Raw genomic sequence first — 12,849 nt, forward strand, 5'->3', positions numbered from 1 at the left:
TAGATCTATATATGTATTCTTTTTAACCCATCAAATTTATAAGCAAGTTAATCTTGGTTTCCTAACATTTTGAAATAGTGTTCATACTTAGAATTTGGCTAATCCAGGATCGCTCTTCTCTAGGTTTTTTAAGACATTCAGGCAGTCTATAAAATCTTCTTCAAAATGTAAGACCATTTTCAAAATCCTTGCTACTCTTTTTGCATCATTTACTGAGAGAATTAAACTTATGTTTTATATGTTTCCAGTTCTGTTCTCCTGAGTGAGTTATCTGAAAGTTAACTGGGTAGTTGAAATCTATGGACCATCTCCCTGGTTGTGGAGATTTGCCTTTGTTCCACTTCATCTTCCCTGACTTCTTGATTTGGAGATCTGTCACAGGCCCCTGCTGTGAGATCTTCTTTATTCTGTTTTCCTTTTATCCTTACCCAGAGACTTTCAAGAATTCTGCTTTGTTCTTCCTATTTCCATAGTTACTTTGGTATTTGAATATCTTCCTATGTCTCATCCTGCTAGATAGAGAAGTTCATGGATGCTTAGTTTGAATATGGAATGAGAGCTGGGATACTTAATAATTAGCACAGAAGCCAGCCTAGAAATTCCCACAGCTGGCCATATCATATACCCTTCTGTACTCATTATTTTACTATGTTTTTGATAATATTCTGCTTCTCAAAGACTAAACAAGTCACAATTTCTTGCCTTAAAAAATCATATTCATTGTCTGTGGCTCCACCTTTTATTCATTTTTTTAATATTTATTTTATTTTTGAGAGAGCACAAGTTGGGGAGGGGCAGAGAGAGGGGAACAGAGGATCCAAAGTGGGCTCTGCACTGACAGGCTGACATTTCTGAGCCTGATGCGGAGCTCGAATTCACAAACCACGAGATCAGGACCTGAGCCGAAGTCAGACACTCAACTGACTGAGCCACCCAGGTCCCCCCACCTTATATTCATTTTTAAACAAATACCTTTATTGTCTTACTTCAGTTGCCAGTTTCTGATTTTCTTTTCTCCCATGATGATCATTTGGATTTCATTCCTCACTTGTTCCGCTCCCCTTCCTCTAAGTCTAGTATCTCCTTTTACCTCAGAAAAGAGATTGTAACCACCCTGATAAATAGTAGACAAAAAATTAAATTCTGTGGAGCAAGAATTAGAACATTATTTTAGGAGACTTCTTCAAATCCTACTATTCCTCCAGGCACTAGTATACCATAGAACCAGAGGCTTGTATTCACAGTCACAACTTGCCCTTCTAAAAAAAAAATAACGCTCTTCTGGAAGGTGAGGTGGAAGGATGCGCCATGAGAAGATTGAGACACTATTGATGAAAAACATCAAAAAGAAATTCTTCCAATTCTTTTGATATGGTATTTAGATTAGAGGGGAGGGGAAAGAAAGACAAGCATTTGATCCCATTCTTCAAACAGCACTACTGAGCATCTTGGTAATACAGTTAACATCCACATGCCTCAGTTTCCAACATGCTTTGCAGAAATTATCTCATGTGAGGTGGGTAGGCAGATAATAAATAAACTTTATACATGAAAAACCAATTTTAATACATTATACTAATGTAAGAAAAAATTCTTTCCATTTTACACAAAAGTAAAAAAGGGTCTTAAGGTTGAAGACCTGCCTAATGTGATACACCCAGTCTCCTGACTGGCAAGGCAAGGATATATGGAAATCTCTGACTTGAAAGAGTTTACAAATCAGTTATGAAAGAATGTAGTACACATAAAAGAGCAAATAACATCACCGCCATCGTCGTCATCATTATTTAGTGCTTACCTTATGCCACACGTTGCTTTACATGCAATGATTCATTTAATCCTCTCTGCAGTCTTGTCAGACAGGCATTATTTTATCTTCAGTGTAAGGTAGAAGTCACTATAGCACAGACGGGTCTAGTAACTTGACTCAGGTCACCAGAAAGGTAAGTGGTAGCACCAGGCTTTGAAGTCAGTTGCCTAGCTCCAGAGTCTATATTGGACTACTATAGTCTACTGCCTTTCTACAAAACGGTATAGGAAATGCATTATACTGAGGGAAAGAAATAAAGAGAAGAAGGAAGGAAGGAAGGAAGGAAGGAAGGAAGGAAGGAAGGAAGGAAGGAAGGGAAGAAAGAAAGAAAGAAAGAAAGAAAGAAAGAAAGAAAGAAAGAAAGAAAGAAAGAAAGAAAAGGAAGGACTGAAAGAAAGGCAAACATTTGTCTCACCAAAAACAAAAACAAAAAGCTAGTATAGAACAGGAATCTGGGATAAGATTTATTTAACTGGAAGAAGCTAAGAAAAGATCATAAGCAGAAAAGAAAAAGAAAGTCTGTGCTTGGCATTTTCAGGAACTGCTAGTGGAACCATTCTGACAAAAGCAGAGGATTTGCGTAAAGGTATAAGAATGGAGTGTTAGGTGTGAATATATTCTGGCTGGTCTACAATGAAACGTTAAGTCTGGACTCAGTAATTAACAGTGGAAAACCATAAAGCCTTTTTAATAAGGAGCTAACAACTTCAAAAATTTGTTTTGCTCTGATAAACAGAAGGAGAGGAAGACACAAGACCTACAGAGAGGACTTACGCAACTCTTGCAACAGTCTCAGTGGTTTGGGGTAACAAGGACTTGAACTAGAGTGATATGGGAGGAGGGGAGGATGGAGAATACATAACCAACATTATTCACAGCAAATTCACAGGTCCTGGTGACAGGATGGGGGAAACTGGATTTTCAAGACACGACCCATACCCTCACACAACAAACGCTGTTCTCTGAGTGCCTCCTATGGTATTTGAATTTGCAGCCTCTCAAATGTGTGGCTCTGGGGGAGTTCGGCAAAACCATTTACCTGCAGGAGATGGAAGACCAGAGAACTGTGGCCCCACCCTAAACCAACATAGTAGAAGGAATAAAACATGAAGATGTCCAGTAACCAATAGAGGATTTTTTCATGAGAAAGGGGCTTTAGCCACTAACACTGTCACTTTGGACAAGCAATTTATATTTTCTAAAACTCTGCTTCCCAATTTGTAAAATGAAACTAATAGGATTTACACCTCTAAAATTGTTGATGCCATTTAATGAGTCATGCTATCTAAAACCCTTAGTATAGTGCCTAGCATTGATAGCTACTAAGTAAAGGACAATAATTATAATTATAGGTATACTTTTCTAAGGCAATCACAAACCTGAGGTGCAAATGCAAGCTAGTGTTTCTATATATTTTATCCATGCATCTTTATTGGGCAACTATGAGCTCTGTGCAAAGCATCAGAAACATATAAAGAATAAACATAGTTTATGTCCTTGAGAAATTCCTTGGTAAGAAGTAAAAAGGTGAGAGTAAAATGTCTTCACAGGAGAAAAGAGTTTCTGAAGTGGACACTACCATTGAAGAAGAAAAATTGTAAAGAAAAGACTGGGAAAAGACAAAATTCAAGACCAGAGTCAGGAAGAGAATATATAGAAAATGTCATAAAGGGTGAAAGTGAAAGAATAACTCTTAGATTATGCTGAATTTGGAATCTCTAGAAATATACAACAGTTTATTCTCCACAGAATAAGGAATATCCACTAATAACAACTCTGCAACAACTAACCCTTACGTATCACTTACCACATACCATGCATTATTCTAAGTGCTTTATACATATTAGTTCATTTAATTTGCAGAACAACTTTTGAAATAGCTTCTATGTTTTCCCCTGTACCTTATAATGAATAAACAAAGGCCCACAGAAGTCAATAATTTCTCCAAGGTTATTCTACCACTAAATGGTGGAGCTAAGAGTTAAAACTCCACACCTCCAGCTCCATATCCCATGCTCTTAGAAGCATCTACAATTAGACACTGGAAGAAGGGAGGTATTTCATGACAGACAACTTTCTAAGGGTAAAAGAAAATGTACTCTAATACTGTCAACGCAGTGTGCTATTTTCCTAGAATATGTATGCAATTAGCTTCATGGAATCTGTCCTTCCACTTTTTGTGAGGAAAGTTTGCTCTCAGGAAAGACTAAAGCTAAACCATGACTTTGAAGTCCTGAGGAGAAAATGAACAAACTGTGGGCATGCTCAGGAGCAAGCATGCCATCTCTACTTTCCAGGTGAGTGCTGAAATTCTGGGAGGCAAAGCTGAATTTGGGAAGTGAGAGACTGACCATATAAATAATGTTGGAGAATGGGATATGGGTTGCTGTTACAGTTAAGATATTGCAGTGAAGACTCCCTCCCAGAGTGAGAACAACTCCACTGAGTCAGGGAAATCAGAGGTTCCAAATGGCTTACCAAATGGACACCTGATTACTTGACACAATTCAATTACACACAAAACCAACACCACGAAATCTGTGAATACACAACACAAAGTTAATAATAACATCAGGAAAATGGGGGTGCCTGGGTGGCTCAGTTGGTTGGGCGTCCAACTTCTGCTCAGGTCATGATCTCATGGTTTATGAGTTCAAGCCCCACACTGAGCTCTGTGCTGACAGCTCGGAGCCTGGAACCTGCTTCGGATTCTGTGTCCCCGTCTCTTTCTGCCCCTCCCCCGCTCATGCTCTGTTTGTCTCTCTCAAAAATAAGTAAGCATTTAAAAACTAATAATAATAGGGGTGCCTGTGTGGCTCAGTTGGTTAAGTATCTGACTCTTGACTTCAGCCCAGGTCATGATCTCACAGTTCATGCCCCACATCAGGCTCTGCGCTGACAGTGCAGAACCTGCTTGGCATCCTCTCTCTCTCTCTCTGTCTCGCTCTCTCTCTCTTTCTCTCTCATTCTCTCAAAAAAATAAACTTAAAATTTTTTTTAAAAAATAATATCATGAAAATGTTATTGAGCACTTATTCTGCATCAGATATAGTTCCAAGTGTTTTCCATGCAGTATCTAGTTTAACCTCACAATTCTATGTGAGGGGTAGCATTATTTTCATTTTATAGACAATGAAACTGAGGTACAAAGGCCACACAGCTAATAAGTGCTAGTGTCAGAATTGGAATCCAAGTAGTCTGACCTAGAGCCCCTGTTAACGGGAACAATTCATTACATTCAGGTAGACATGCAATCTTTATTTTTTGTTTATTTTACAACTGGAAGTTTGTGCCTCTTAATCCCCTTCACCTATTGACTGGACTGATATTTTTCACACAATTCAGAGCACTTTTCGGGCCTTATTAAGGCCTAGGTCAACAACTCATGCTATTAACTGCAAAAGAGCTCCTCTCTCTATCAGCGTTTCTCTCCACCAATCTAGATTAGGCCTAAATTGTCTTATATTTTCAGGATGATATACAGATTAAAAATGCAGTAATAGGTACAGATAGCACTATTGATGCAAGGTCCTAGACTGAGAAAGGAACCATGATTTGAAATTTGAGTTGGTTAGTAAATATGTCTTTAAGTCTATTCAGATTCATTAAGCAGTGATCTTTTCTTTTTATGTGGAGCAATTTTCTGTTCATTTTAGTGGGTCAATAAGACTGGGAATCTATTAAACATTTTTTTTCTACCTACTAGTTGGAATAAAACGTCCACTGTGAAAAACTAAAAGCTCTTCACTAAAGTCATACAACGGTTCACCACTAGATGGAGCAACTAAATTTGGAATTTTTCACTCCCGGCAAACGTTAAGCTTGTTTTGAATTGAGTCTCAATTTTAAGTCATTTATTTCTTATCTGCTCCCTTTTCTTTTTTCCTCATCAGATGTTTGGACATTTATTATAATCTCTGGCCAAGAAAACTTAATAAAAACATCTTGCTATTAGTGTATTTAAAGCTCTGTGTGAAAAGATGGGCCATAGGCAAATAAAAATTCAGAATTTCAAGCAAAATGAATTAGAAATTCAACTTCCACAGACTTTAACATGCTTAACAACTACATCAGCTACTCTCCTATCTGTAATCTGCTGGTGAACAATGTGACCCATCCCGTTGAGCCAAGCAAAAAATACCTCTGACCCACCAGAACAAGTGTCACATAGTTTGTGTATAGATGTCCTCATGTATAGATGGCTTTGTGTACACATTAAACAGCACAAGTATGGCTTGTGTATGCATTAAACAATACGGGCCTGGCCGGAAGAACCAGGGTGATGTTTGATAGTGTGGCAAAGAAAATGACAACAGTTTAAGGTCAACATTTTCTGCACACTTGGGGGAGTTTTTCTAGATGATGTTCATTATTCTCTTTCAGTGAAAGCCAGAGCAATCATCCATTCATTTAATAAATATTTAGTAAGAGACTCCAAAAGGGTACCTGGCTGGCTCAGTTGGTAGAGCTGAGGTGACTCTTGATCTGGGGGTTGTGAGTTCAAGCCCCACATTGGGTGTAGAGATTACTTAAAAATAAAATCTTTTGCGGGGGTGGGGGGGGGGGAGTGAGAGAGAGACTACTGTCTGCTGAGCATCATGGTCTGTGCTCACTTTCATCTCCGGGACAAAGCCTTGTCTCAGAATCAGGCCGAAGCTGACTGTGCACTGGAAATGTCAACGTTACATGGGCCTGTCCCGGAAAAGGCAAAAAAGAAGGAAAGCTAGAATGAGTGAAACAGTTTCTGAAACTCATGATAACCAGGGTGATGAAAGAAGGGGATCGAAACTGAATGGCGACAGACGCTTTTCCTTTATCCACTGCTGACTATAGGTGCCAACAATCCCAGAGATAGAATACTAGAGATCCACGTCAGAACGCGGAACATTAAAGTTTGTTCTGAGCATCATTATGTTTAATGTAGCAACTTGTAAGTTATATGCTTATGTTTCAGGCCGAACCATTTTCACGTAATTTTTTTTTTTTGCCATTCTAAAAGATTTGGAATAAAGAATACTTTTACCACTGTGGAAAACAAGTATGGAGGTTCCCAAAAAGTTAAAACTAGAACTAGCCGATGATCCAGCGATTGCACTACTAGGTATTTACCCAAAGGAGACAAAAATATGAATTCAAAGGAACACATGCACCCCAATGTTTATAGCAGCACTATCTGCAGTAGCCAAATTATGGAAACAGACCATGTGTCCATCGACTGATGAATGGATAAAGAAGATGTGGTGTATACATACAATGGAATGTTACTCAAACACAAAAAGGGAATATCTTGCTATTTGCAATGACATGGATGGAAGTAGAGAGTATAATGCTAAGTGAAATAAGTCAGTCAGAGAAAGACAAATACCCTACGACTTCACTCATATGTGGAATTTAAGAAACAAATGAGCAAAGGATAAAAAGACAGACAAACCAAGAAGCAGACTCTTAACTATAGAGAACAAACTGATGGTTACCAGAGGAGAGATGAGTAAGGGGACGGGTTAAATAGGTGATGGGGATTAAGGAGTGCCCTTGTCGTCATGAGCACCAGATGATTTATGGAAGTGTTGAATCACTATATTGCACACCTGAAATTAATATAACACTGTATATTAACTAACTGGAATTAAAATAAAAACTTATTTAATTAAAAAAAATTTTTAAGTGAAGAATACTTTTGCATAACATTAAAATACTCTGTCTAAACCAATAACAGGAGTCACGATTCTGTTGATCAGAAGAAACAAGTCAGGTAAGCAGCCGTCTTGACAGCATGATACCTCATTAAAGCTTTTTCTGCCTGAATGGGACAGCTGCACTAATGTTCACTTTCCTCATGGGCTAGTTGGGTAGGCATTCATTCAAAGACTATTTAATTTTATCTTGTTTAGAGTTTTAATAACCCTGATTATCTGGTGTGTTAGTCCTTAGCAGATTTGAGATAACAAATGAGAAAGAGAATGACAATAACAAATATTTATTGAGCACCCATTATTTTCCAGGCATTATTCTGAGTAGTTTTATTTCACTTAAACCTCATGACAACCCCATGAGCTAGGTGCTGTTATTATCCACCATTTCACACATGAAAAACTGGAGAGCAGAAAGGCTAAGTAACATGCCCAGGGTTACATGTGACAGATCTGAGGTGTCCACCCAAGCAGCTGGGCTCCAGACTTACTTTTAAGACCACTAGCTACTGTGAAGAAGTGCTGATAACTTGCCAGCCTATAGACAGCAGCAAGAAATAACCATAAGTAATCTGACAGCAAGAGAAGAAAGAATGTGTGAAGGGCAGCTGAGCAAATTTAAAATGCATGATAATCTGGGGTCATTTAAAACACTGGCAAACTTCTCTTTAATTATATACTTCTGGACACTCCAGATTTTAAGCATTTATTTTCATAACCTCATAGAGATGCTCAATATTTTCACAATGTTTTCCCTAATTTTCAACCCAGAAAATAGTTACCCAGATACACCTAAAACTTACTCAGCATTGACTACAGTTTAGCAATGATTATGATGTAGCTCAGAGGTCATGAGAGTCAATGGCTGAGTGTGCCTGTGTCCTGGGAGGAAATGCCAAGTTCTGTGAGAGTCATGTGTGCTCTAGAGACCAGGGGCCATGAAGTAGGGGCCAGGATTTCTTCTGGAGTCTGAAGAGCATATGCAGATGGCCTCTGCTAAGGGGAAAGCTAAGAGAGAAGCCACTATAAATCTCATTAGGATGGCAGGGCATGTGCCCCACCCCCAGGAGAGCTAGAGTCACTGGTTGTATGGGGTTGCTTACTAAGGAACCAGCTCTCACAGTAAGTCTTGTGGCTCAGCCCAGATCAAACATATATTGCAGATGAGGAAAGAGGAAAGCTGCAATAATATACACCCTCACCCCCGCTTGTAAGCCAAATGAACACAGGAGAACACGGGCGTACCGCTGTCAGGCTCCACCGGCATCAACATCCTGAGCCAACTTTTCAGGTTAAGTCTCCCTTTCTACCAAGAAAGGAAGAACTAGAAAGTTTTTGGGGAGCTCTGTCAACTTCCTACAGGAAGACAAAATCAGTATAAAAAATTTCAGTGTACAATGATTCTGAGAGAATGAGATGGGTACCAGAGTAGGTCCAGGTTGTTTTGTTTTTTTTTTTAATTTTTATTTATTTCTGAGACAGAGACAGAGCATGAGTTGGGGAGGGGCAGAGAGAGAGGGAAACACAGAATTCCAAGCAGGCTCCAGGCTCTAAGCTGTCAGCACAGAACCCGACATGGGGCTTGAACTCACAAACCGTGAGATCATGACCTGAGCCGAAGTCGGTCGCTCAACTGACTGAGCCACCCAGGCACTCCAGGTCCAGGTTTTACGTTACCCAATGCTAATATGATTTGGGAGTGCCTTTTAAGAAAAAGAATCCAAAATTATGAATATAAAACACTTAAGTTCAAAAATGAGTATTCATGTAGAATAAGAAAAAGAACAATAAGAGATTACAAATTTTGCAAAGCTGACAAACACCACAAACACTGCCAAATCCAGAAAAATAACATATTTCACTAGTTACTTTTACGAAATAATCTATCATCTTTCTTCCTATATTTTTTGGCTGCATATTCTCTGATAACATCTTTAAACCATAGTGATTTTATAATATTATCTATAGAGGAAATTGAAAGATAATTCATCTTTCCTCCAGAACAGCTGATCAAGGTTTTTCTCATTACTGATAGATTAGAAAAGTTTCTTCCAAGTTCACTGCTCGCCATTCCCAATATCATTGTTAGGACTGTGGCCCAAACTTGGAAAATATCAAGTTTTTATCATAAACCAACTGTAAGATTGCGGGGCAATTCAAGTTTTCTTGGCAGGGACACACTAAGGTGCTCTTTGGATTCATGACACTCATCTACTGCTGGGGCCTTGGAAGTAGCCCAGACAGTAACTCCACTTCTGTGTGAGCAGATAATTTCCAATTCAGATTTGAGAAGCCGTAGAATGCCCAGTAGAAAGTATGTGTGTGGCGGCAACAGCAGCTAGCCACCCATAGAGAGAACCCTCCCACAAGTAGCATGTGAAGACTTTGGGAATCACTTGCAGCCTCTGTAACTAAACCACACAGCATCAATAACTCGGAAGCTTCATCTGGGGGATAAATCTCTGCACACAAAGAGTGCATCCTAATATGTGGTTTTCAAAAATCACTGCTTCACTTCATTTAGAGGAGACCCAAGAAACATGGTGTTGTAATAGAGGGTGTTTGGAAATCCCGCCTGATAAAACAGTGGATGCACTTTGGAACCAAAGGGACTTAGAATCCGATCTCATCACCCAGTTTCATAATTTATTAACTCATGCTGGCCTTGTTTCGTGTATACCCCCAACCCACACTCAATCCCCTTCACCTCCAAGAAATTTTTAAAACGAATTCCAGAAATCATAACTGTTCATTGGTCAATTTTCTAGAAGGAACCTCTGAAAGAAAGAACTTGCCTTAATCAGCTTGGCTGTTGTAACAAAATACCATAAACTGAGTAGCTTACAAGCAACAGAAATTTATTTCTCACAGTTCTGGAGGCCAGAAGTCTGTAGTTAGGGTGCTGGTGCAGTGAGGTTCTGGTGGGAGCCCTCCTCCAGGTTGTAGACTGCTGACTGCCAGTTAAGTCCTCACATGGCAGAAAGCAGAGAAAGGCAGGGAGCTCTCTCCTGCTGTTATGAGGGCATCAGCCCCATCCAGGAGGGCTCCACCCTTGTGTCCTCATCTTGATTATCTCCTAAAATCCCCACATCTTAATAGCATCCCCTGGGTAGGGGAGGTTTCAACATATAAATCTTGGGGGATACAAACATTCAGCCCATAACATGGCTTGTTAAAAAAATAGTAACAACCATAATATCACTATAATACTTTTGAAATTAACAGTAATTCTGTAACATCAAGAAGCACGTAGGGGTGCCTGACTGGCTCGGTAGGTAGAGCACACAACTCTTGATCTCCAGGTTGTGAGTTTGAGCCCTACACTGGATGTAGAGATTACTTAAAAATATTTAAAAAAAAAAAAAGAAAGAAAAATATCTAGTCAGCCATTGCCTCTACAGATTCCAAAAAAAAAAAAAAAAGGAAAAGGAAAGAAATTAAAAACAAAAAAGCAAAACAAAACCCCCAATGAATGAACAGTAAAAAAGATTATGTTTAAATCTTGTTTTACCCAGGCGATGACCATGATAAATTCTGGCCTTTTATTTACCTCTCCTGAAATGAAGAAAATGTCCTGCCAACTTAATTCTCATTCTCTCATCTTTGTTACAAAGAGCAAGTTACTTAACTTTTCTGAGCTTTAACATCTCATGTATAAAATGGGAATAATAATAACCACATTGTGATATTGTTATGAATATCTGGGGCGCCTGGGTGGCTCAGTTGGTTGAGCATCTGACTTTTGCTTTTGGCTCAGGTCATGATCTCATGATTCGTGGGTTCAAGCCCCACATCAGGCTCTGCACTGACAGCATGGGGCCTGTTTGGGATTCTCTCTCTCCCTCCCTCTCTGCCCCTCCCCAACTTGTGCACTCTTTCTCTCTCTCAAAATAAATGAACTTAAAAAAAATATTGTTATGAATATTGAAAACAAAACAGATGAAGTACTTGACACATGACCATCACTCCAAAAAAATTATATTACTTCTCATTACTTCTCTTTCTCTTTTGAATCCCAAATTCAACTTAAAACAACACTGCTACATTTAATAGCATACAATGCAAACTTTGGTTTCCTCTCTCATGTATTCACAACAACCTGGAAAAGTAAATAGCTGAGGTTATGTCTGATCTAAGGCATGGAGAGATAGATGGACTTACCCAAGTGCACAGGTGTTACATGGCAGAACCAGGATTTGATTAGAAAAAGGTCCTTCCTCCCCTTTGTTCTTTTTAACCTGTGACATCAAGTAAAAGTTAAGTTTTATTCTGAATTTTCTGCTCACAAACGTAGGAGAACATACAACAGTCCAAGGAAAATGTCCATCTAAAAACGTTACATATTTCAAGTTGTTAGAACTATTAGGGAAATTTAAGCTATCTCAAAAACTCATTGCTTTAAGTGTTCCAGACACCAAAGGTTTCAATGAAAAAGAGTGACATGAACACTTTAAAAAATTAACTACATTAAGGCTCAAATGTCCAATTTATTACATATTTAAGGTAATTTTCTAAACCTAATGGTTACTGCCCTTAAATAATTAATCACATTTAAAAATCTATCAATGAAAGTTCATAATGTTTCTTTTTAATTTCTAGAGAAAAATGCCTATGTTTTCTCATAAAGTAAAACAGAAATCATTGCCTACAAGAAATATTGCAACCTGACCAAATGCTCATTGTAATTAGTGTTCCTATCGTAATTTGGGTTGCAGGTGACACAGTACCCTGCAAGTGTCCTTGACTTTGTCTATTCAGAAGTAAAAAGCACAGTGTTAGGGTTCACCACCTGTCCCCTAGGAATGCAAGCATTCAGTCACTTCACTAGCTCACCATAATGCCTTTGGGAGAATGCTAAGTCCTTCTCAGCTACAACACACCTGTGCAAAAAATGATTTTATAGCTCAGTAGTTTTGCATGTTTGTTTATATGAGTCTTCCGTGTTTCTTCTTAAGTTGGCTTCTAGGTATTTCATGTAGTTAGTTGCTGTTTTGGGTGAAACTCCCCCCTTTAGATTTTCTCACTGATACCTGCTGATATATTAAGTAAACTGTTGTGAGCCTAGGGTAGACTTGGATGAGAGGATAAAAGCTATGCTCTCAACTATCTCAGGCAATGGATAACCATTACCCACAAGGCTGCACCAGAATTCAAAATGACCTTGGATAATTGGAGAAGAGTTAGAAACAAGAAATGAAGTACTGAGTAGGGGCAGGGACAACACAAACAACAAGGACAAATTAACTATCAAAAAGGAAAGTCAGAAAGAGACTGTGGCTGTACAGATGCATGTTAGTGAAACATGTAGGGTCAAAGTGAATAACTAGCTGACCATGAAAGAGCAATGAA

This window comes from Felis catus, chromosome C1 (genome assembly GCF_018350175.1).
Source record: "Felis catus isolate Fca126 chromosome C1, F.catus_Fca126_mat1.0, whole genome shotgun sequence".
Taxonomy (NCBI): domain Eukaryota; kingdom Metazoa; phylum Chordata; class Mammalia; order Carnivora; family Felidae; genus Felis; species Felis catus.